Source organism: Cenococcum geophilum (assembly GCF_001692895.1).
Source record: "Cenococcum geophilum 1.58 unplaced genomic scaffold K441scaffold_32, whole genome shotgun sequence".
Taxonomy (NCBI): Eukaryota; Fungi; Ascomycota; class Dothideomycetes; order Gloniales; family Gloniaceae; genus Cenococcum; species Cenococcum geophilum.
The window spans coordinates 494,817-508,608 of record NW_027137590.1 but is presented as its reverse complement, the minus strand read 5'-3'; positions in this window follow the sequence as shown (position 1 = coordinate 508,608).

The following is a 13,792-nucleotide window of genomic DNA, read 5'->3' as shown; positions in this document are numbered from 1 at the left end:
ATAACACCAACCTAGAGTTTTGAAGACACCTTTTTACGGATAGCATTTATTTCCGCTTGTATTGTCTTCCATATAGAAGGTTAGAGAACACTAGAATTAATTATCTATTCTTTTAAAGCAGTACCCTTTTTTAAAATTGGTAAAGGCGTTAGGCGGTATAATACTATTAGCTTATTAATATTCTCTAAAGCATTAATAAATACCAGTAAATGTTTAGAAGCAGCATTTTAGAAGCTATCTTCTTTAAGCTTACTTATATCCTTTAACTCCCGGTTAATTTCTATAGGCGCTACCTTATTATTAAATATATTAGGACTAAGGTTTAGCGCAGCAGTCCTAGCGCCTTAAGGCGTAATAGCCCTAGCCTCGCCTTTAGAATAGCCTTTGAAACCATAATTGGTTAGCGGGGAAGCGCTAAAAGTTATACCAGCTAGGTTATATTTATATTCTAGATCTAAAACTAAGTCTTTAGGATATTCTAGGTTATCTGTAAAACGCTTACGCCCTTATTCTTTTGCTAAAAAGTAAGACTTTACCCTAAATACCTCTCGCTTAAATTCCTTTAGCTTTTTAAAGCTCTTATAAATAGCCTTAGTAATACGCGTTCTATATCTTTCTTAAAATACTTTATATTTATTATTTAATAAAGGATCTAGGATTAACTGTTACTCTCTTTTTACTTAAGGGTCGTCCTATAAAAGTCTCCTAACTAAAGCATTTAAAACAGCGCTTTTTGCCTATAGCTATATATAGGCCGGAAACTTATATAGAGGAGCGTTAGAAATAGGTTTGCTAGTAGGAGTTAAAACCGGGGGAAAAGCGTCTAAATTTATCTATATAACGGCCTGCTGGCTCTTAAGCCTAGGAATCTCTAATCTCTTAATATTTAGTAGGATTGTAATTAAGTCTAGTATAATAATTAAGCAACTTAATGTTGCTTAAGAGGCTCCTTATATAATAGTAGCTTTTGTAAACCGTACTTTACTAGTCCTTAACGCAATAGGCATCTAGTTAAGCTTAAACTTCTTAGCATTAGCTTTAGTCTAGGCAGTTTCTATATTCTTAATACGCCCTCTATTATTAAGTTCCCTATATTTTTAAAGTAAGCCTATCTATTCTAATATATACTAATATATGCCGGGTAGGAACTTTACGTAAGACTAACTCCCCTTATTAATTAAGGAGATATAAAAACGAAGCTAGCTTTCTCTAAAATTTAGCCCTCCTTTATATACTTACAGAAGGTTAATTTCCAAGTTCCACTTTTTAGGGAGATGGCTACTAAGGAACTAAAGCGTATAGCTTAGATATATAATAAAACGAGTAGCGCTATTGGCGCGTAAAGCCACTATATACTAGTAGTGCTTTAGATCTATCCGAATTGCCTACTATAGCAAAAAATGGTATATAGTCCGAAGGATACCGCTATTTTCCTCTCTAGTGGTCTTATATAAATAATACGCATATATATTAAACTCCTCTTTAAAAATGTCTAGAATCCTAGTATCTTTTTACTATTTAAATAAATTGGCCTAGTGGATTCTAAGCAAGTTCTATTCTATTTCCCCTTTTAAGCTTAATATAAGCTTCCTTAACCCTATATAATCTACTTAATAATTACTAGGTCGTATAGTAGAATAAGTGTAAATCCTAAGACCATTATTTATATACTTAGGACGACTATCCCTTTTAAACCAAAAATAAGAGCTTTTGGCTGTCTAGAGAATATTAATAGCATTATAGTTCTTAAAGACTAAGTAAATTCGTAAATATAAATTTATAAAGGAAGTACTAGTATCTAGTCCTAGTAATCCTACTATTTTCTAAAGATATATCCGGTATAGCGCGTAGACTTCTGTCCTATTTCCTTGCTAGGCTATAATAAACTATTGCAAGATGGAAGAGACACCGCCTTTTAGTTTTTTCTTTAAATTAAAAGCCTTTATTAATTTAACTGGCGTTTTAGAATGGTATAAGTATTTTATTTTTCGTTTCGGCCGTAGTTTCCTAATAATTACCTCTTTATTAGCTTCAGCAATTATAGCTACTTTTCCCTTTTATCTATTAGCTTTACTAGAAGCTAAAGGTTTTATAGGTCCTATTTTTAGCTTCTTTCTAGGAGATTTCTTAGAAGCTTTTTCAGCCTTGCGTTTTTGCGAGGAGCTAATTATAAAGACATCCTCTAAAGACGTAGATTTATTAGATTTAGAGTCCTTTTTATTAGCTTTAGGAACCTTACCTCTAAATAGAAATGTACTACGCAGCATCTTTATGTTTAAGCCTTTAACCTCTTTAAAAGGTATTAATAGAGGTCCTAGAGTAACTGGCTCTAGTATAAATCCCTCTCCTCTAGCTTTAATAGTTAAGGCTAGTACTAAAAGCTTATAGCCCCAGCTTGGATAATAGGCGAGCCCCTATTTCTTAACTAGCTCCTTATTAACTTTTAGTCTAAATTTATAAGTATTAAGGAAATCCGAGGGTATTAGGTATAGAGTCCTTAAGATCCCGGCCTTTAAAAGTTTTAGGCGATTTAGTATTACATTATTAACTATCTTTAACGCATTCTCTCTGGTAATCTTACTCTTTTTAGCTTAATTAATAAGGATATAAATGCTTTTTAGTACGTAATATGTATAGAAGAGCTTATAGGGACCTTCTAAAAGTTTCTCTCCCTACTCCTTCTTAACTATATCCCGTACTACCTTAATCTTATTAATTTTATAAGTAATCTTAGAAAGCTTCCTAATATCTATAAAGGTATTTTCCTACTCTTTACTTTCTAAGTTTCCTTTAAGCTCTCCATCCTTTTTAATCTTAATTATAGCATTTCTTATAGCCTTAACCACATTATGCTCCTGGTTTAAAATAACCTACATTAAACTATAATAGATATTTACGCGCTAATTAACTGGGTAGCTTTAGGCAGCTTTAAGGATAACCTCTATTATCTACGCCTTTCCTTAGTATATAAGGGCCATTAACCGGATAGTAGGAGGCGGAGGCGTGGAAGGTAGAGGTGGCGGCCTTCCTTTTAAGCGGAGTTCTATAGTTCTAGGCATTTTTATAGTAAAATTCCGCGTACGCAACAGGCAATTTAAGAGAAGGGTAATAATAGTGCTTTTTAATGTGAAGAAAGGCAAATAGGCGTATATAATTAAATAAGATAGGGTAATAGGATAATAGGATAATAGGATAATAGGATAATAGGATAACAGGAAGTTAAAATAAAGATCTTGTGGTATTTACTAAAAAGGTAAATTAAAATAGTTATTATGTGAAATCTTAAAATGTTAAGGAACTTTAACCGCTAGTTAAAGTTATCTAATTAGTTAGATTTTCCTTGCTAAGACATTTATATAATAATAACTTTAATATTAACTATTTTTTAAAAGAATAAATAAGACTTAGATAATGCCTAACTCCAACCTCTAGTATGCTTAACTAAGACTTCTTAAAGTAAAGTAGCTTTTCTCTTAACTTAAAAGGAAATAAAAATGTTAATTTAAAAATTATAGAACGTAAAAATGTAAAATACTTATAAGAGATAGTTATTAGTAATAAAGGTAGAAGGAAGAAGACCGCGCGTATAGTTATTCCTTATAAGAGTAGTTATTAAAATAGAGGATTTAAAACCAGCTTTAAAGAGCTAAACTCTTTTCCTAATTCCTTATACTAGTGGGATAAGGTAGGAGTATAGTAGAAGACTTTAATCCTTGCAGTTGCTTTATGTGTTTATTATAAAGGTAGAGAGAAGAAAGCAAATAAGTTGCTACTTATAGTAATAGGTGTCCTAAGTAACAGCCTATTTGTAGAAGAATCTTTATAAAAGACTGCCTTTTTAGTAGGGTTGTATAATCCTTAAGACGCGGTAAGATCGTAGTATAGTTAAAAAAAGAGACGCTGCTATAGCCTCCTCTTTAGGTGCTTCTTCTTCTATAAAGACTTCTTCTATATTATAGTTGCTTTTATTTATATGGTCTTTTAGTCTAATCCCCTTGGGATCTTATATATAAAACCGTTTTAACTAATTCCTATATAGAGTACCTCCTATTTTAGTACTATTAAGGTTCTTAATTTTATAGAACCCTTTTTCTAATAACCTTTTAATCTAAAGGGGGCCCTGCTATTTTAGCTGCAGCTTTTGCCATCGCGATATATCCTTTGCCTTCTTTATATCCTATACCGGCATAAGCTCTCTAGGCTTAAGCTTACTTTTATAGGTATTCTTTATCTTATTAAAGTATTCTTTATTAGCTAGATAATAGCTATATATAAAATACTAGAACTAGATAGAAAGTCTATAAGATTAGGTATTAAGTGCAGCTCTATTAAGTAAGGTATTAATTAGTGTTGTTTTAAGCTTATCTACGTTAATATTGTTAAGGCCTTCTACTATAGGAATACGCCCTTATAGCTTTGTATTAAAGCCATTAATAAGCGAGTTATAGTAAGTTGGTTGCTTTAGGATTCTTTACTTTCTAGCTTTAGAAGGTAGCTTTATAGGCTGTCCTTCCTTTAAACCCCTAGAGAGCCTCTAGGTTCCAATATTAACAATATCCTTATAGCTAAGGTAACTCTTTTATCCGCTAGGCCGCCTTATAATAGTAGCTAATAGCTTAAGCGCAAGATAATATATATTAGTAGCTGCGTTAGCTAGCGTATAATATATACTATTAAACTGGCCAAACACGTCCTTTATAGCATACCGCAGCTCTAGGCAGTAACTAGCGGTAAGTAATACTTAAGTAAATAACTCTGTTACATCTAAACTAGTTCGCCGTCGGCCTTAAAGAAGAAGCTTAAAAATAAGGTTATAATATTTATTAAGTCGATCTATCTTAAACTAACTATTTTACTAGCCTTTATAATTAACTAATATGCTAGTAAATAATAATCTTTAGAGGACTTAATCCGCGGCTTTAGTTATAAGTAATCTAGTAAGGTATAAAGCCAACTATATATATTAACTCTTTGCACTACTAGTAAAGAGAAAATAGTAGTGAATAATTACCCGTTTAATAAGCCTAATATTAGCATACTTAATAGCAAACTTTAATATAAGGTAGACCTCTATATCTTATATAAATTAAACATAGTTTTAGAACACCTTATTAACTAGTTTATTACTATAGAACTATTAGCTAGGTAAGAAGAACTCCTCTTAAATACGCTATAAGGTAGTAAGGAATCTTACTCTTACTACTGCCGTTTTATTACCTCTTCTAATATCTTGTCCGGTAATCTAATTATTAACCCCCTTATTACCCTAGTCCTTAATATTTTAAGGAAAAAGACTAAGGAAGTAGGCAGTAATTTAGGCGTTAAAGGACTTAATTACAACTTCCTCTTTATAATAGAACGGCGTCCTATAACCCTAATACGCGCTAAGGTAGACCTTGCTATAATCTAACAATTTAAAGCACTTAGATAGTCCGCCGTAAATGTCGTATATTATATCTATATAGTTAGTTCGCCAATAGAACAATCCAGCCATAGAAAGAAACCATTTTAGCTATTTATAGTAGCGCTCTTTAAGATAGCGCTTTTACTATATAGATTAAAGGAGGCCTATAGTCTTCTAATTGCCATTAATTAAGACTAATTTACTATTATTAAAGGATCCTTCCTTATACCCTAGCTGGCCCTCTTAAAACCCGCATTCGCCGTCATTACCACTAAATATATTCCTAAGAACACTATACATGCCCTCTAAAGTACCCTTATTCTTTAGAATTGGACCTAATATAAAGTAGCGTAGCTTTTATAGAAGGAGATAATCTATAATAGGCATACTGGGCCAAAAGTCTGCGACAATATTAAGCTCTTTAACTTTTGGTATTGTATACGCAATAGCCTTAGCAATCTAATATAACTGGCACTGTTTCGTATAGCTATCTGCCTAGTTACTAGGATAATTAAAGATTACGCTATAAGTAAGCTGTTCCGTAGGTTTAAGTATAAAAGTGCGAAGACCGTTATATAAAAACTTAAGGTTAAGTATAAGCTTAGAAGTAGTAGCGGAGAGGTACTTATTGGTGTTTAGTGTAGTCTTATATTAAACCCTTTTATTCTAGTTAAAGTTATTATATATAACTATTAGCTAGTTCCGGTTCTTTAAAGTAGTTGCCTTAATTATATACTATAAGAAAGTTATTATTTATTACACTAGTAGTAACCAAGAAGCCTTAAGTACGCGATCTATAGCTAAGATACCTTAACTATACCCTCCGCTTATAGTGACGGAGGCGTCTTATCTAAACCCTTAAATGTGGAAGCATATACCCTATTAACTTCCTCTAGTTCCTTTTATATTTTGGCAAGACCGGTATATAATATTATAACTCCTAATTTATAAAGAAGCGTAATACACCTTCTTTTAACACCTATATTATGTAAATAAACCCCCAAAGCAGTATAGAACCGGTAGCTAGCTTAAGGGGCTTATACGTTTACTAGGATTGTGCATACTATAAAGAGCTTATTATAGTAAGGCGTAATATCGCAAGAATTGGTATATAGCCTTTGCTAAACTAAAGCTATAAGGAAGCTCTATAGCGTTAGAGCAAAGCACTATATATTAGCAGTAATCGTATTAAGCTTAAGCTTTTTAACTAGTTCTTTAGCATTAAATTATCCAAGCCTATTAGGAATAATAACTTCGTTTTCTTCTCTTAGGCGCATAAGATTCTCTAACTCTTACTCTATCTACTTATACAGAGGTTCTTAATAGAGCCTTTTTAGCTAGCGATTACTATATACTATAAGCCGTTCCTTAACTTCTAGCTCTTTAAATATTGCCTTTTATAGCCTATTTACACGTTGCTCTGGCGTATTATAATTAAAAGGGCCGGAAGCGGTTATATAATACTTAATAAAAGTTGCAATACCCTAATGGTGTTTATGCAGCTATTCTAATATTAAGTTAACTTTTTCGCATTTTAAATAAAAGACTTATAGTCCTTAATTTTTATTTAAAGCTAGCTTATTAGTTTGGGTACTCTAGCTATAGTAGGAAGAGGGCGGCGGTAGTCGTAGGAGAGGTGCGGCTGCTACGACTTAGGGGCGTCGGGCGTGATAATAAGATAATAAATTAGAATCGGGCAAATTGGGTAACGTAGTCTTCTTCGCTAAGTTTAATTTGGTAATTCTAGCCATTAGGAATAGCTTAGGGAGCTATAAAAGTTAAGATAATTTAGCTTAAAGTAGGTGTATATAGGCCTAAATGCCCTACGCAGGATTAATAAAAATCTAAACCGTATACTAGACCTTCTAACAAAGGTCTTACTAAAAGCGGCTAGCGGCTTAGCAAGGTAAGCCTTAGTAAGAAGGTCTGGGAATAAGACAATCTGCATTTAGCTTATAGCCAGTAAGATTAATATTTAAGCTTATTAACTAGGGTGTAGTTAACGCTCCGTTAGTGTTAATATAGTTAATTAAACTACTTAATAAAAGGCCTTTAATCAGCCACCATTTTTGGCACTAATCCGCTTTAATAGTATCGGCTAATAGTTTAATTGCGCTTATTAGTGTTAGGAATAAAGGCAAGTGGTCACTATATAAGGCATATTGCCACCACATATAGCAAGTTGCCGTTACGTGCGGTAAGTTGCCGTTACATGCCGCCATAGCACTAGCGTAGTAAGAAACCTTAAGTTCCTTACCCCTTTCTAAAAAATCAAAACAAGAATAACAATCATTATACTATCTACGAACCGTAGCTACGTGATATCCCCTTATAAGTCTAATATTGATTAGTGGTTAACTTTACTGTTATACTATAGAATAGCTAGGTATTTCACCAAGAAGAGACGAGCCACTATACTAGTGCTACTCGTGCTAAAAGAAGCTGTCTTTTAAGGTTAGAACTGGTCCTAAACCTTAAATAGAACTCTTTTATAAATCTAAGGATCTAAAGGCTAGAACTAGTCCTAAGCCTTTTTAAGATTACGGATTCTTGCGTTTATTACGTAGAATAATACGCTTTATAAATCTTTATAATTTAAGGCTAAAACTAGTCTTAAGCCCTATAATTGCAAATATATGTTATAAACGCGTACTAAATAATAAATATATATCACAAACGCGTACTAAACGATAATCCCTATACTAATAACACTTCCCTCCCTCCAAAAATATAGCTACGCCTACTTTAAATAACTAGGAAGACTCCTTACTACTAAAGGTAGCTTTATACGCGAAACTTATTAATAAAAATTAGGATAAATTTACCTTTAATATAATAACTTATACCGTAAAATAAGTTAATAGCTTTCTCCTATACTGTATTATATTCTATTAAAGTAAATACTACACCAATATATAGCTATGGGAATATTTTAGGGAGGATTTCGTAAAATAGACCGCTAACACCTAGGCACTTAGCAATGTTAATATTATTTAGGATTTTTAAGACTTCCTCTATAGGAACGGGGTATATATTACTAAGAACAGTAACCCAATTACTAGTAATATTTAGGCTGTTATTACTAGTATAGAAGAACCAGTATAGACGGAAGCTGAGATTATATGTTAACTATAGAAACTTAAAACCAACCTATATTCTTTAAAAGGTAACTTTAATTTAGAATAAAACCCCTAGAACGCTACTCTCCTACCTAAAGGTACTCTCCTACCTAAAGGTACTTGTCCTCTACCTCTACTACCTCTAGCTTCTTTACTCTAGCCAACCGGTAACCCTCTACTATAAGAAGTTACAAATCTGATAAAGGTATATTTAGATAAAGAAAAAAAGTTTAAAGGAGAATTATATAACATACTTAGAGCAAAACTATAGGTTTTCTATAACTATTATAACAAGGTTAAAATTTAATGCCACTAGTACCACTACGCTTTCTCTATTATATTAAAGGGACGGGTAGTAATATTTTATTACGACCATATTACGGGTAAAAACTATAGCTTTAATATAATGCTTTAGCTTACTAAAGCCCACTTTAAGACTAATAAGAATTGCTAACTTTATATGTCTAAATAGCGAGAGATTATATTCTAGAGAGTTATTGCTTCTAACCTAACAAAGATTTATTTAGAGTGCCTTTAACTACTCTTTAATAAACTCTAAAAAATCTAACGCGGACTTACTAAAACTTACTAAAATAAAAACAGCCTAAGGGACTAGGTTATCTTAGTATGCTATAGCATTCTTAAGTATAACTTAGCGCTATATAAACCTATAAACACGTTTAAAGGAATATATACTAAGCTACGCTCCGCTATAGGTACTATAATATAAACACAAGAATCTTAACAGCTTTATACTAAAAACCCTACCTAACTAAGCATTCCTAACCAATATAATTATAACTAGACTAATCGAATATATAGCGGCCGTAGTAGGGAATACGGCAAAGGGTATAATTAATGTTAACTATAAGGTAATTATGGAGGTCCTTATAGAGGTTTATTTCGAAGTAATTACTAGAAAAAATGCTATGTTTATAAGAAACCAAATTACTAGTTAACTAGACACTCCCTTAATAAGTAAAAAGAGGCATATAATAAGTTCCGTTAGAGTATAAGAAATATTAGAAATTATAAGATTACTATAGCCTACTTCTAAAGCTTCCTAGTTTAATATAAAGGCGTAGAAGATCTTAAGGGTAAGGTTAATAAGACTAAACAGCTCCTTATAGATATAGAAATTAAAAACTACTCTCCTAACCAATACTTTACTAAGTATAGTAAGGTAGATGGTATATAAACTATCACTATTCTTAATAACTAATCTACGCTCTATTCTATTATAAAGTTAGATATCTTTAATAAGCCAAAGGAGAGCTCTACGTTCTCCTTTAATAACAGATACTTAGTAAATGTCTTCTATAGTATTATGCTAGATACTAGAGCCACAGGAGTATTTATAGCAGGAGAACCTTAAGTTTAAGCCCTTTAGTAGCTTAATAACTCTATTTAGATTAACTATTTAACGGCAGGCTAATATACAATTCGTTTTAGCAAGGGTACTATAATCTTTCTTAGCACAATTAGGGTCCAAACCCCCTTAAAATATATCACTTTCTATATTATTCCTACAAACACTCCATTTCTATTTTGCATTAAAGATATAAATAAATTAGGTATTAGGCTTAATAACCTTAAGAATATACTTATTTAGGGAGATAATTAGGTACCCGTTATATATAAATAGGGTTACCCCTAGTTACTCCTTTATTAACTAGAAAAAAGTATTACTTAGAGCTACTTAACTAAGTTAGAATTACGCTAACTACACCATCGTTTTGGCCACCCATCCGTTTATTAATTACTTAGGGTTCTTTAGCAAGTAGGCTATAAAGTTAAGGTTAAGGCAATTAAGCATCTTATAAAGTACTGCTATTACTACTAAATAAACCAGAAATCCCCTAGCCAATTTAAGTTTACCCTTAAAGATAACTATAACTTTAACTTCTATATCATTATTAACGTTATATATCTTAGTAGTAAGCTAGTACTCTAAGTTGTTAACTTCTTAACCTCCTTTTAAGCCGCATAATTCTTAAAGGATATATTAGCTAGGAACGTATAGGATACCCTTTAGTTATACTAGATTAATATCTACCTAGGACCCCCTAATTAAATCGTCTATAACGTAAGAAAGAACTTTTTATCTATAGAGTTCCAATAATAGATAAAGGCAATAGCAATTAAGGTTAAGGAAGTCCCCGTTAAGGCGCATAATAGTATTAAAAAAGTAGAGCGATATTACGCGCCATTACGCCGCGTATATAAGATTATCTCTTTAAAACTAAAAAACGTTAGTAAAAAACTTACCTTATAAATAGCTATTAAAGCTATTAATAATTCCGCTAGCCCGGATAAACTTATACCTATATTACTAGTTTTTAGCGCCTACCCTTAAATAACTAACAATTCTTTATTATCTCCCTCTATTATATAATAAGCCGAGGCTATTTATAAGGCAATAAAGGAGGTGTAATATCTCTACGCTATACGCTAGGTTAATAACGTACTAGGAATAAGAAATGGCCTAAATACCTTAACTACGCTTAATCTGCCACTCTAGTCTAAAGTACACGTATAGCGTAAAAAGGGAGGATAATTAGGCCTATATTAACTTATTATAATTAATAGTTAAACTTATACTATTCAGATACCTTATAGACCCACTTAATTTCATTTAACTGTTATTAAGCCTTACTATAAAAATAATAATTCTAAGCCTTTATAGGATACCCTAGAAGATGCCCTAAAAGAGAACTATAATTAACATACTCTAGAAGACGACTATAATCCTAATATAATTGTAGTAGATACGCTATAACCATAACGCGGTAGAGGTCGCCTAAAGGGATTACAAAATTACTAATATCTTATTAATTTTAAAGAACAATTTATTGCCGCTATTAAGAATAGAGTTAAGTTATTAATGGCCTTTATAATAGCTAAAGAGAAGGCTAACTTTAAGCTCGCAAAATAGCTTTAAAAGGAAGGTTATATTATAACCCTAGGAGCTCCTTTCCAAGCATCTAATAAGTAGGAGATTAACGGTCTTATTATAAGAGGAGTCTTTAAATTTAAGAAGTATAACCCTACTAAGTTTAATAAAGTTCGTATCTTTAAGTTAAAAATAGTTAACGAGATTAAAGGCAAAGCTATTAACGCCCTATTTAAGAAATTAAGGCTTATTATCTAAAGTTACAATAATAATAGTAAGAAGGTAATTCTTATGCAATCTTCTATAATTTAACGAGCTAGTTAGTAAGTTATTATTGCGCTAGCTCCCTCCTTAATAAAGAATAGAATGGCGGTTTATTTATAAGATATTACTTAAGTCTATACCTAATTAGAGACGTACCTTTAGCACTTAATATTAGCATACCTTCTAGAGTAAATTTGCCACTAGTATCCTAAAGGTACAATTATAGTTGTGCTTAAGCTATTATATAGAATTGTAAAGGTAGGAATTTACTAGTAGGCTATCTATAGCAAGCACCATAAAGAGAAGCTTTTAATAACTACTTCTATATTTAATCCCTACTTCCTTATTATAACTATAGGAACTCCATTTGGAATTATCGGCATATAAACTAATAATATAATTATCTTAGGGGATGACTAATTCTTAGCTCTTAAAGAAGATAAGCTAGTAAAAGCAAATCTTATAGTAAAGCTAAAAGAAAAGCTTAATTTAATAATACTATTACTCTTTAATAGATACATTCTCTCCCTAAATAAGAATTCTATTGCTTTACGCTAGAAGGGTTAAGATAAGAAGATTAACGTTATTAATATTAATTCCCTAAAGTAAGGATATATAGAGCAACGCGCTTATAGAGCTTATATTACTTCTATCTATTAACCTAAGGCTTTATTTAACCTCTCTATTACCGCCTAATACTAGGAACTAACTAAGGATAACGTTCTTACCCTAAATAAACGTCTTTCCTAGCAAATAAACTATCTTAATTGGGGACTACTCTATATACCTATTAATCTTCCTACCACTAAGCTCTTTATATTTATTAATAGATTATTTATAAATAATAAAGATTTTAGCTCCTAATTAGGATATAAGATTATTATCACAAATAAATTTACTAGAGAGAATAACTTTATAATCTATAATAATCTTATCTATTAGAGCTTAACTAAGAGTAAGCGCATTACCTAAAGTGTTTTAGCGTTAGAGATATATAGAATAGTTAGCGGAGTTAATATAGTAATTACAATTGGAACTACCCTAAAGATAATTATAGATTAACTTAAACTTCCTATTATCCCTATAATTATATACACTAACTTATATTCCCTCTATAAGTATTTAGTTAAGCTCGGTACCACAAAAAAAAGCGCCTTATAATTAATATTATAGCACTTTAGCAATCCTATAAGCGTTAAAAACTCTTTAAGATTTAATAAATTAATAGCTAAGATAACCTAGTAGATGTAATAATAAAGGTAAACCTAAACAAAGCACTAGAGACGTTTGTTAACATAAATACTCTATATATACGAGTTAAAGGTTAGGTTAAAAGGGAGTCCCTAGAAATTTCTTAGTTATATAAGGTCTTAAGATATCTAGGAACTTTAACCAGCGGTTAAAGTTGTCTAATTAGTCAGATTCTCTTACTAAGACTTTTTTTAAAGGGGGAGCCTAACTTAATCTAGCCAATTAGGATTTTCTATCCCCGGGATAGAAAATCGCTATTAGCTCGCTTACTACTAGCGCCTTAGCGCCCCTCCGAACACAATATCTACCTATAACTCCTAAGTAAGAAAGCACCACGTGCTAAAAGGCAAATTTTAGGATAGCGAGACTTATATTACAATAGCAATAGTAAGTAAAAAGGATTAATATTTATTATGCTAGTTAAGCGGTATATATATATAGATGGCAACTATAAAAGAAGAGTTACTAGTGTTAGGAATAAAGGCAAGTGGTTACTATATAAGGCATATTGCCACTATATATGGCAAGTTGCCATTACATACAGCAAGTTGCCGTCACATGCCGCCGCGGCACTAGCGTGGTAAGGAACCTTAAGTTCCTTACCCCTTTCTAAGAAATCAAAACAAGAATAACAATTATTATACTATCTACGAACCGTAGCTACGTAATATCCCCTTATAAGTCCAACAATTAGTAATAATCTTTTTGGCTTAACTAAAGACTTGTTTATATATAGAGCTTATAGCTAGTATAGAGAATATATTAAGAGTAATCTTAGTAAGCGTTAGATAGAGGACTTAACTAATATTAAGCCACTAGGTGAGAGGATTAGGAATAATATCGTTTACCTTATTACCGTTA